We start from the raw sequence: 13381 nt of genomic DNA, 5'->3' as shown, positions 1-13381 counted from the left end.
TTAAAAATTCAAACGGCAATGTTACCGTTTTCGACCGTTTTATTTTGTTTTTTTTTTCTTTTTTTACTCTATAAATACTCCTATTTCATCCTCATTATACACATAAACACACATCTATTCTTCCCAAATCATCTTCATTTCCTCTCCAATTTTCATCTAACCTCTCCAATTTTCATCACAAAATGTCCGGCGACGGAAACTCTGGCGGCTCCGGCGGGTTTGACATCAACGCTTATGGCGACTGGGGGGCATGTACAATGTCTTGGGTGGTTCCGGTTCCGGTTCGTCGACGCCGGGCACCCAAGGCTCGTCGACGCCGGCGGGGTACCAATCACCCCATTTTGATGTGGATGCATACGCGCGTCCCTCCGCCCCGAAGTATTCACTTGGATTATCCCAAATTAGGAAGGATTATCCGGATGAACCCAATCCGGAAGGAGGACGAGGCGGTGGAAGCTCCAGGGCATTCGACGCCGTGGAGGAAGAGGAGGAGGCGGCCGAGGAGGAGGAGGAGAATGTAGGTCGTCATCCGTACAGCCGTAAGGACACGATGGCTCTGTACAACGCCTGGATCAGCGTCTCGTACGATCCCATCGTCGGGAATCAACAATCCAAGAAGTGCTTTTGGGAAAAGGTCACTGAGGCATACAACGAGATTAAGCTGAAGGGGTCCCGCTGCCGCACATTGAAGATGCTCCGAAGTCATTTTGACCGAGTCGACAGAGAGGTCAAAAAATTCTGCGGTATCTACAAGAATGAAGCGGCTCATTACCAAAGCGGAGCCACTGGAGCCGACATTTTGAGATCGGCTTTGCGAGTCTATTTCGACGACAACGGCAAAGAATTCAAACATGTCGATGTTTGGGAGGCAATCAAAGACGTCGAAAGGTGGGCCGGCGGTGTCCAGTCCAGCATAGGCTCGACCTCGAAACGCACGAAGCACACGGCGGGTGGCCAATACTCGTCTAATGTGGGTGGTTCAGGCAGCGCCACACAAGAGGTTGCCTCGCAGGAGGTTGAGGGCACGGCAGACGATGCAGGGGGGTCCTCCCGTGTGCGCCGTCGGCCGCAAGGGACTAAGGCGGCGAAGGCGGCTAGAGGGAGGAGGGGCCGAGACGAATCAAGCCATGCTGGTTCCCAAGGGCCGCCCTCCTCCCTAATGTCCATGTACTTCACCGCCACGATGGCGGACACTTCCCGGATGACGTCCGCCCAATATCAAGCACATCATGCCGGCATTGTGTATCTGGCGGGACAACTTGGTATTCCGCCTTTATTCGGTGCACCGCCACCGCCTTCGGGGGATGATTCACCGGCGGAGTAGTTTTTATAATTTCTATAAATTTGTATTTTAAACTATGTGTTTTTTTATTTATTTTGCCACGAATTTAATTATGTATTTTTTTTAGGATTTTAAGTTATAATCTTATTTTATTTAATGAAGTGTGTTTTTATTAATTGAATTTGTTGGAAATAAAAATAAAAAATGAAATTGAATGAATAGTTAAGGGATGGAATGGTTAAGAGACGAATAAGAGATGGAGGGTTGCAGGTGTTGTCTCTTAGTTAAGAGATGGAGTGAAAAGTACAATAGGACCCATGAATAGTTAAGAGACGGATAAGAGACAGCATTGCGGATGGCCTTACTAATCATAGATTTTCATCGTCACACTGGCTTCCACGTCGACAAGCTAATTCTAATGGAGTAAAAAATCAATAATTTCAGTAGAAATCAATAGCATGAGAGAAATTAGTTGACAGGAAGACTCACATCATTCTATGATAAAAAGTTTTTAGAAATAGAAATCTAGTACTCACTCCATCCTATAATAGATATCACAATTTCCTTTTTAGTTTGTCTCATAAAAGATGCTACATTTCTTTTTTTGTAAAAAACTCTTTCTCTCATTAATATAACCTAGATCAAAGGCTCTTTTTGGTACTAAACATATGACGATTTTACGATTTTGGTCAAGAACATTATCTTTTAAATTATTCGGTCCCGCACAAATAAAAATATGTCACATGTCCGAATTGGACGGCACTGTTAAAATTTAACATTCAATGAATCTTAATTGGATTTTGACCGGATTAAGTTAATAATTATATTTTATTAATGTCTAATATCTAAATAACCCAAAACTAAAAAATTAAAATTTTTAAGATAATAATATTTATTCCAAAAATAAATTAAAACATAAAATGATTTAACAAAAATCAAAACAATAATTATTTTTAACAAAATTAAAACATAAAATCAAAATCAAAAAAACAAAACATAAATTTGTCGTCCATAAATTAAAACATAAAATCAAAATCAAAAATCAAAACAATAATTATGTTTTAACAAAATTAAAACAAATGAACGGACGCCTCTTTCTTCACAATTCCTACATTCAGTCGTTGTACATCTCCCCAATCTCTCTCACTTTGCACACTTGGAAAACACCCTAGTTTTCGCCGCTATTCCACCGTAATTTTGTATCTCAATCGAACATTAACAAGCTTCTTTTTTTTCTCTCTCTCTCTCAGCTTGGTTTCTGTCGGATAATCCACCATTTGATTTCCCTGGTTTCTGTATGCTGTGTGTCGGATTTTCTTATGTAAGAAAAAATTTAATCTCTTCTAAAATGCGTTTCATCTTAGTTTTGACTCGCCATTTCATATCACGTATATATGTTGGTGATTTGCAGGTGATAGCTTTGATTTTGAGTCTAGTGATAAGGTTTAAACCCTTCCTCTCAAAAGACACTAGACATCAAGCATTATGTTGAAGCCAGCCATGATTTGATGTCTTAAGGTGTGATTTCTGCAACATTTTCCACCCAAAAAGTGGAAATTGACGAAATAACACAACATTTATTTCGAAATATTTGTAGTTATACACGATTTTTACAAATATTGCAATCATAACATTTTTTAAATTTGTAAAAATTACTCCTCAATAGCTAGTCAATATGATACATTCAATTTTAGGCTTGGGTTTGATTCAAATATAAATAAAGGTCTAAAAAAATGGAGCCTATAGTACATGTCATTTCTAGTCAGTATACACTATTGTAATTATTTATCGATGAATCATCGAATTGTTATGCCTTTATCGGTTTTATTTTTGAGCCAGGGGATTTGATTTAAAAAAAGTAATGGAACTATAACCAGCCCAACAAAAATATTGGCCCATTCGAAGTTGGATTTCGATATCAATTTTGGTTCAACACTGCCAAACGTTTGGCAATTCCAACTATTTTTCGTATTTCTGTATTTAGAGTCAATTGGTAGTTAACGTGGTTTCAATAAAATTTAACAAAGGGGACTAGTGTAACTTATATGTCTGATTTGATTCAATCCATGAGAAGCAGTTTAGGTTTCAAAATCGTCGGTTCAGTTCAAGTTTTAACCATTGCTTTAGTTCTACATCAGGTATGGTATGTCCAAGGAAAATAATGTTACGGAAGATATTATATTTAAGCGTTAACGATTGCAAATGTTTGTGCTACATTTATTTCTACTTTACTCTCGTATCTCTCAAATCATTTACACCCTTTTCAAATATTCATCCATTCAACTCTTTGATTTCTAGGTATCAAATAAATAATTAACGTACATATTTTGCATATCTAACTCCATACATAATCTATGTAGTTGCATTTGTTGTCATTGTGTTAAGACTTAAGACTAATACGGGCTAAAGCTCGATTTGATTAACCTTGTACCTGGCAACATCTTTTGCTATTGTTGGAATAGTTACATGATAAGAGAGTGTTTCTCAATGAAAAAATTTGCTCAGAGACAAAAACATATCATGAATTTGAAGACGGAAATGATTCAACTCGTACCTAAAAAATACTATAGTCTCCAAATATATACTCCTGTGGAGTATGGAGTATATTAGTACTATCAAAGAGTGGATACATACGGAAAAAGCATAATCTAGTTGTGCGCGCGCGCAAGATTGTGATTAATATCACTAGAAATTTATTTAGCCGTGTTATCTTATTTATATGAGTCATATTATGAATAGTTACATTATGAATTTGTGATGAATGTATATATATACAACTCACACATTTTCCTCGCAATTACGGTAGCGGGTTTCTAAGAAACTATGAAACCAAAAAGAAAAAAGAAAAAAGAAAAAAGAAAAAGAATGAAAGATAAGGATATGCTTCGTGGAAATTTCGCCCTCCAAATTTTGCTGGTCGGTATAAAGTAAGTGTATTATTTTCCAATTTATAATTTCAATTAAAAACATTTCGATTTAGGATTTAATATAATTTTTTAAATCACGTCAACGGCGGAAAACGAGTTACTATAATTAAATTTGTATTATTGCGGCAAAAAAGAGATTCTGTCGCCTTGGCGGGCCCCACATTCCGGTTTGACATCATGAGAGGGGGTTAAATCAGGGTACGCAGTAGTCCGTTAAGGGCCCGACATCATGTGAGGGGGTTAAATCAAGGTTCGCAGTAGCCCGTTAAGGGCGGCCACCCACTCCAGTCCGACATCATGTGAGGGGGTTAAATCAGGGTACGCAGTAGCCCGTTGAGGATGGCCCCCACACTCAGGTCCGGCATCATGTGAGGGGTTTAAATCAGGATATGCAGTAGCCCGTTAAGGGGGAGGCCTAACCCACTGGCTGCCAGAAACTCATCTCCCAAAGGCTCTACTTGTGTCTGAGAGACAAGTACACGACTGTAGTGGGATTCGAACTCATGCTCATTGCGGCAAGATCTACATCTACCCCTCCGTTGCCAACTCCGCAGTCCCTGCTGGCTTAAATTTGTATTATTGATTATACTCTATAAGAAGCTATAAAATTTTACTACTATATGTTTTTTTTATTATATCGTTAGAGTTAACAAATAAAGAACTCAATCATGTATTTTTATAATAAAAAAATGTTTTGATTGTTATTGTTTACTCTATTAGAAGCTATAAAATTTTATAATATGTCATAATAATATCATAATTTATTAAGGAATGATTGTACTTTAACTTTTCTAGATATTACTACAATCTAAAGCATGTGTAAATTCATTAAAGTACATCTAAAAAGTACTCCATGTAGTGACTTCGTGCACTCCAGGTCTCCAACTAATAAAGTTCTTGAAAGTAAATAGATTAAAAAAACACTGGTTCTGAAAATAATGTTTTGATTGTATTTATATCCTACAATAGAGACACTAATGATCCTAATTTATTAGGGTTATTTGGTAGGGAAATGCTACGTGGCCATAATGTGGCCAGCCACACGGTGGCATTTTTGTAAATAAATATAAAAGTTGATGTAATAAATTATTAGTAATAGTTAATGCTAAGTGTGATTTTATGTAATTGCCCTTTTCCCACTATTTCGAAAACTATTACTAATATTTCACTTCAAATTTATTAATACAACATTCTCTCACCATAATAATGACAATTATTATTTCCAAGAAAAATTACTAATAAACCTTTATTATGCACAATCTTCTATACTTTAAAACAAATAAATCCTACCATATATTAGTAAAAGATATCAATATATGATAAATAAATTATGCTAATAAGTATGTACGGTTGCATATAGTTAATATATTTTACGATCAAGTCAAATAAGATTAATTAATCTTATACCAATGTTACTCCTAGCTATTCTAATTTTGCTAGTCATTTTTCATGAATGTGCGTTATATAATTGTATTGCATATCATAAAATTACTTATATATATTATAATTGTATCATATAATCAAAAGTTTAATTTCATTATATATGTCACATATTAATGTTATAAATAATGGTATATTTAAGATACTACTAATATATTCCCACAATGTATTATGTAAAATATACGGAGTACTAACGTAATGTTATTACATTACAAAAATAACTATAACTAATTATGGCCAAAATAACTATCATAGGACACAATACAATTATATACCAATAACTAAACTTGATAATAATAATAATAATAATAATAATAATAATAATAATAATAATAATAATAATAATAATAATAATAATAACATAAACATAGTACTAATAATATTAACTTATATGGATAACATGGATAAACTTTATATGCAAAACACATCTAAAGGTCATGCCGTCATGGTACTAATAGGGTGAGTTTGGCAATAAATTTGTAATGATATATTAGTAGCATTGTACTATCATTATTATATAGTAGTTTCATTGTATGACAAACATTTAAATTTTTGTTACGAATACATACTATAGGCTATATTAATAAGACCAATAACAATAGTATTAAAAATACAAAATCATATTATTATATAATTGCTAATATATAGTATATTACAACATGGTGCCATATAATATTATGAGCTAGTATATTACGGTCGCAATTATCCTATTATTATTTTAGGTTTGGCATGAATTTTAATGCAAAATTGATAAAGTAAGAGAGGTAGAGAGAAAAGAAATTAAAGTATTGTTATTAGGAATGAGTCCCACACTCATTAGTTTTCAAAATTGGAAAGAGAATATTTTTGGGGCGGACTAAAAAGGAAATAATGCATATTCTTATAGGACGGAGAAAGTACTAGTTACTACTATTTCATATCCATAAATTCTCCTCTTAATGTAATAGAGGCGTAAAATTAACCAATTAGAAAGTCTGAAGGTAAGATATGACATGATCTTGTTTTTATACGCAACTCCAAATGGGTTCATCTGCATATAAATGGATTTCAATTTTAGATATATTTCTAGAAATTGCAGATGCATTGTACGTATTCTTATTTATAATAAAAAAATATTTTTATTAAAAATACAAAAATATGTACAACTATTTTAATTATTAATGTCCAAGATTGATGAATTAGACGAAACTAATATCCTTTACTGTAAGTTGACATCTGAATTGTATACAATAAATTCCATGTCAACATATTAGGTACCCCATGATAAGAGCATCCGCGGCGGTGGCGTCTCTCCGCAGCGGTGGCGAAAGACGCCACCGCCGTCCGCGCCGTTGGCAAGGCGCAGGACCGCCGCCGCTGCAGCCGCGCCGCTGGCACGGCGCTGCTCGATGTATCGAGCACGTCCGTGCCAGCGGACGCACACGTGGCGCGCTCCCATTCGTCAACGGCATAGCCGTTGTGTTTAAACTTTTTTTTATTTTTTATTTTTAAAAATCGGTATTTAATTATAAATAATGCTAAAAAATAAAAAAAATATATTTTCCAAATCCCAAAAATATGGCCGTTTTTTTCCCGTTTTTTCTGAATTTTTTTGATTTTTTTTTATTTTTTTTTTCCCCAAAATCATCTATAAATACACACATTCATCATCCATTTATCACATCAAATCATCTCTCATTCATCTCTCATTCATAATTCTCATACAAACTATCAACACATTCATCACCCACTCAAAATCTCAAATGGATTTCACCCATATTATGGCGGAAGCGGAACGCGAAGAACAAGAATACTACGAACAACATCGTGCCGCTTACGAAGCATATGTCGCGGCGAATACCCCTGCTCCTCCTCCAACAACGACTTGAATGTGCTATATTCGTCACCACTCTTCAATGATGTGATGAATGGTGTAGCACCGGCGATCAACTTCACCATCAACGGAAATATATACTGCATGGGTTACTATCTCGCCGATGGTATCTACCCAAGGTGGTCGACGTTCGTGAAGACGCTCCACAACCCGCACGACCCGAGACGGGTTCTTTTTGCGCAGCGTCAAGAGTCAGCGCGGAAAGATGTCGAAAGAGCCTTCGGGGTCCTTCAAGCTCGATTCAACATTGTGAAGGCCCCGGCTCGGCTGTGGTACGTGAATAATATCGCCGACATCATGTTCACGTGTATTATATTACACAACATGATTATAGCCGACGAAGGGCCGAGGGCGGCTAGCTTCTACGACGAGGACGAAGCCGGAAGCTCAACAGCGAGGTCTCCCCTACGCCGAGGCGAGCATACGACGGTTGGCCAGAGGATCGAGACAAGACACACAATGCACGATACTCGAATCCACAATCAACTACAAGAAGACCTAATCAACCACATGTGGGCGAAATTCGGCAACGAGTAGTGTCATTTTTAATTTTTAGGATTTTAATTATGTAATTTTTAATTTTTAGGATTTTAATTATGTAATTTTTAATTTTTAGGATTTTAATTATGCAATGTTTAATTTTATTTGTCATTTGTAATATTTATTGTGGGTTTTAAATGAATTTTAATATTATGGAAATGTTTTTGTGTAATTGAATTTTATATTAATTGTGCTCGTCCTTGCGGAAGAGCACAGTTGTGGGTGTTGTGCTCTTGCCAGAGAGCAGGCATGAATAGTACCGCCCGGGCCCACAACCGTGCCGCTGGCAAGAGCACGGTTGTGGATGCTCTAAGATTCTATCATATCTAAACATTATTATGAGTCATTTGCTTATATTTGAATTGGACAGAATTACGAGTACTAGTATTAAAAAATTAGTATACTACTATACTCCCTATTTAATTTTACTCTACTCCCTATTTATGCACAAGGGTAAATTAGTCTTAAAAAATTGATACTTTTTAGATGAACAAGTTTCAAGTAATATTAGCATTAAATGTACAGATTTTTATTAATATTTTATTTTTATGGCTGACCATATTATGGCCATTTAGCATCACTCTATTTGGTAGCTATATAGTAATTGGTTTGGTAATGGCATTTATTCTTGCTCTCTTTTGCTATTTCCTAGGCCAGATACATTATTTGTTAGTCCACGTTACTTTTTCAATCCACTATCCTCATATTTTGCTAAGATATTAAACTCAATGATAAATTTATTTATATTGAAATTCTAACCTTGATAGCAACGGTCAATTGCATAATAATGTTTTCTTCTTTGTAAGAGATTGTCGTAAAATCTTTCCTCTTTTTTAGGTGATACTACTAGAATATAAGAAATCTAATTAGTACTGTGTGATTTGGTTGTTTAGATCATGTGTATTGAATGTGGAGTGGCAAAAGCAAGTAGTATATGCTGGAGCTCATCGTCACAAAATAGGCGTTCCATTAATTTAAGCCTATTTGTATTTTTATTATGTGTTAGAGCATTAGCAATGGGGCGCCCTAAGGCGCGGCCTATGGCGCGCCACGTCAGCAGTTTTATCCTCCTATCTCCCCACCTGCAGTGGGGCGCCCTAAGGCGCGCCCTAAGGTGCGTCCTATAGCGCGCCACATCATTATTTTATTGTTTTGTTTAATTAATTTAACTGTTTTCAAATAACAAGTAACGAGTAAATAAAAAAACGGTCTAAATAACAAACAGCGAAGTTTTAATAAAAAAAGTTACATCATTGAACTAATAAAAAAAAAACTAAGTCGGACCAATTCCCAACTTCCGACGCAGCTCATCGAGTAACGCCCGGAGATATTCGGCTTCGTCGGGGTCGGTACACTTCTTGAGGGCCCTGTGCGTCTGCAACATCGTCCTTGCCATCGACGCTGTTGCTAACGACTCAAACGCGGTGGCCGTCTGGGTCGGGAGCTCTACCGGGACCGGAGCTTGGGTTGCAGCGGTCGACAATGAGGTCGCGGTCGCCTTCCCCTTGGCCTTTGCAGCCTTGCCGCCGGGAGGACGCCGGACGGACACCGGTGTGCCGGAACTCCCTTCATCCACGTACGTCCGGTTGAGGTCAACCGGGTGATTGTCGCTGCCACTGCTCGTGTAATCACCAGCTTCAGTGGTCTTCGTCCTCTTCGGCGCACCACTGTGCAGAATTCCACCTTAGAACTTCTGTTTGTCCCTCAAGAGCGCCCAGATGGCCTCGTGCTTGAAGTCGCCGTACATCGACCGGTACGACAACAGCGCTTTAGCGCGCACGTCGCTCAAGCTCTCGCCGCTCCCACGTGACCGCGTGAACTTCTCGAACTCCGCCGCGTATAAGTTCACTTGCTTCTTGACTTGATCCCAGTGCTTGCGGAGTTGCTCACGCTTGCGCTTGTACGCGGTCGGCGGCTTGACCGAATTGTAGAGGTCCGCGATGCGTTCCCAGTACGCGATCTGTCGCTGGTTTTTCGCGAATATCGGATCTTACGATATATCTACCCAACACCGGGCCAAAGTGAGAGTTTCGTCGTCGTTGTAGTTCGTACGGCCGGGGGCGTACTTATCGCAATCACCGGGAGGCGGCAACTTCTGCGCCCGCTGCCGGTTCCGCTTCTTTCTGGCTGGGGCGGAAGCGGTTGCGGCGGGGTCGGGATCGGCCGCTGCGGTTGGGCGGTGCGGAGACGGCTCCATGTCAGACAACCCATACGATTACGTACTGAAATCGGGATCGTAATGGGGTTGGTGTCGAACGAACGATAATCGCCGGGTTCTGTACCCGGCCAATGCGCCCCTGCGCTAAACGTAGGACTATTGGGGCTTGAATCCATTTCGTAGTAATTATGTAAATGTAAGTTTCGAAAATGAAATCGAGTGAAATGAAATGTTACAAATGAACGGTATTTATAAAAAAACGAAACCGCGTGCCATCGTCCGCGACCTCCACAATGGGGCGGACGATGGCGCTGACGATGGCCATCGTCCGCGGCCATCGTCTGCGACAGCCGCAATGGGGCGGACGATGGTCATCGTCCGCGCTATCCTCCGCGACCGAAGTATAGGGCGCGACTATCGTCCGCGCCCTATGGCGCGCACCCGCAATGGGTGCGGACGATGGATGGCGCGGACGATGCGCGCCATCGGGCGTGCCATCGTCCGCCCATTGCGGATGCCCTTATAGGAATTTAACGAGAATGTCTTTGTGACTAACATTTAATTTTTATAATCTCGTGCTCTTGTATATGACATGAGCCATCCTTAAATCTCTATCATCAAATTAAATCCTTATCATAATGGAAGATCTCAATACTAACGTTTTACTGATTTGTTTTTATTTTTATACTTTGTTAACATGATTTATTTTGTCAAATTCGAATCTACTCAATGTTTTAAAAATCGGACCGGCAAGCGAACTGGCGTCATTACTGGTTCACTGGTTCAACCGATTCACTGGTCGAACCATTGGTTGAACCGGAACACTATTTATATATATATATTTATTTTTTAGTAGTAAATAATAAAATTTAATTAAATGTTTTTTCAATAAATATTATAGTATGATACATTTAATAGTATTATTATAGAAAACAAGTGTTGTACTAGTATATTAGAATATTTAATGACGTTAAGTTTAAATACAATAATAAATTATAATACACAATATTAAAAACTTGTATTAAACTCTATGTATAATTATAAACTCATACATTATAAAATATTAGTGATTGTAAAAGTATAATTAAAATATAAGAAATATATTATAATTAACAATTTAAAAGAATATATAAAATTAAAATGAATTATCTTAAAAGAATATAAAATTAAAAAGAATATATTTTTAGTGAATGATAGAATTTTATTAATTTTTTATCAATAAATATAATTAAATATATAAATTATACTAGTAGTAAGTTATTGTAAATAAAAAATTTAATATTTATGTATAAAAATAAATAAGTTCATAGTATTATTTTCAAAAAGTAATGCGGCAAAATAATATTATACACAAAATATATGAATAAACATAAATTAAAAACATATATTTAGTAAATACTCCTAGTATATAATCAAATAGTAGTAAACTTTTAATATAATTAATCACATATTCTTAATATACATGTATACGTATTAAACATGAATTATTAGTTTATATAGATAAAATATTTCGTGTTTAACATATGAAAATAACTTATGTTCATATTACTACTAAGAAGTCATTGTGGTGTAGCGGTAGAATTGTTGGTAAGTTCATTAGGAGGTCTTGAGTTCGACCCCTATCAAGGCCAAAATTTTAGAATAAAATTTTGAAAAGCATTTGAACCGGTTTCCGGTTCCCAGCCAGACTGGTCCGGCCGGCCGGTTTCAGCGGTTCATGGCGGTTGAACATGTCACTGGTTTTACAGTGCTAACCGGACCGGACCACCTACCGGTTCGAGGTTGAACTGGTCGAACCGGCCGGTCCGGTCCGGTTTTTAAAATATTGAATCTACTACTTGTATGGATCGGATCCAGTCTACTATTTTATGCCACAATTTAAATTATTTCTCAATTTCGATGCACGACAGATGTGTAAAACAAAGATTCCTATTTATTTAATTCATAAAAATCTCTCATTGAACAACCTGACAAATCGCTATGAAAAATTAGTCTACAAAGCCTGTCGTCTTTAGGTGATCCTAAACTATTTAGCTTGTACCAAAAAACTTAATTTCTTAAATTTACAAATTACAAAAATTTTAAAGTAATATGCATACTAACCATGAGGTGTAGACAAGAAATTTTAGCCAACATTGATTATACTATATGGTAAATTGAATACAATTAAAATTACATAACTATAATAGTAGTGAGTATTTTTGGTACTACACATTGTTAGTAGTTTTAAGTATTTTATTTATATTCTTAAAGAGTGAACTGCACCAAAAGGCCCTGACTTTTCGCCTTGTAACACTAGAGGCCCCTAACTTTTAAAAATTACACCACAGGGATCTGACAAAACATATAATCACAAATCGTGTATATTTTGCCATTTTTCGGACGAAAATGCCCAAATGGGGTGAAGGGCAGTTTAGACCTTTTGATTGCATTAGGCTGCACCCCTATGACAGCATTTGCAGGTGCGGTCTTGTCAAGCACCTGTGTAATCATAATTCCATTTATATTTTTCAATTCTGTTTCATTATTTCTTCCCTCCATTTTCGTTTCATCTACCCCTTTCAAGTTCTACTCAAATTCTTCTTTCTCTCTCAAAACAGTATACGCGATTTTACCTTCTTCGGCATCGGGCAATTTAGGGGATTTCATATCTTTGCCAGCCGTTCGGGATCTCGAATTTAGTGGATTTCATCTGGATTTTGCTGAATTTAGGGTATCAAAGAGGGTTTTAGGCGATTTTCGTTGGAATTTTATTTTGCAATTGTTGGTTGATTTTTTTTGGTTGTATGCTTACTGTCGGGCATTTGAAAATTATTTTTGCAATTCTTGGTCGATTTGATTTTTGTATTGTCAAACTGAATTGAATTCAGGTCGTTACGCAATGTCTTCTTCTTCTTCTCAATCGTTCGGCTCAAGCTTCAATTGGAATTGGCCTCGTCCAGAAATTGTGAAGTGTAATCACGATCTTGAGGCCGAGCTCGTTACATCTAGGACGGCTGCTAACCCGGGTAGACGTTACTATCGCTGCCCTATATGGAAGGTTAAAACCATGTATTTTGATCGTGTTGTCCATTAATTTTGTTGGCATAAAGATTAATGAGATATTATTATGCAGGACGATGACTGCAAGTTTTTTCGATGGTTTGATGCGAGTCTATCCC

The sequence above is a fragment of the Salvia splendens genome, chromosome 10, assembly GCF_004379255.2.
Source record: "Salvia splendens isolate huo1 chromosome 10, SspV2, whole genome shotgun sequence".
NCBI classification, from domain to species: Eukaryota; Viridiplantae; Streptophyta; class Magnoliopsida; order Lamiales; family Lamiaceae; genus Salvia; species Salvia splendens.
Note: the sequence above shows the minus strand (reverse complement) of the source record.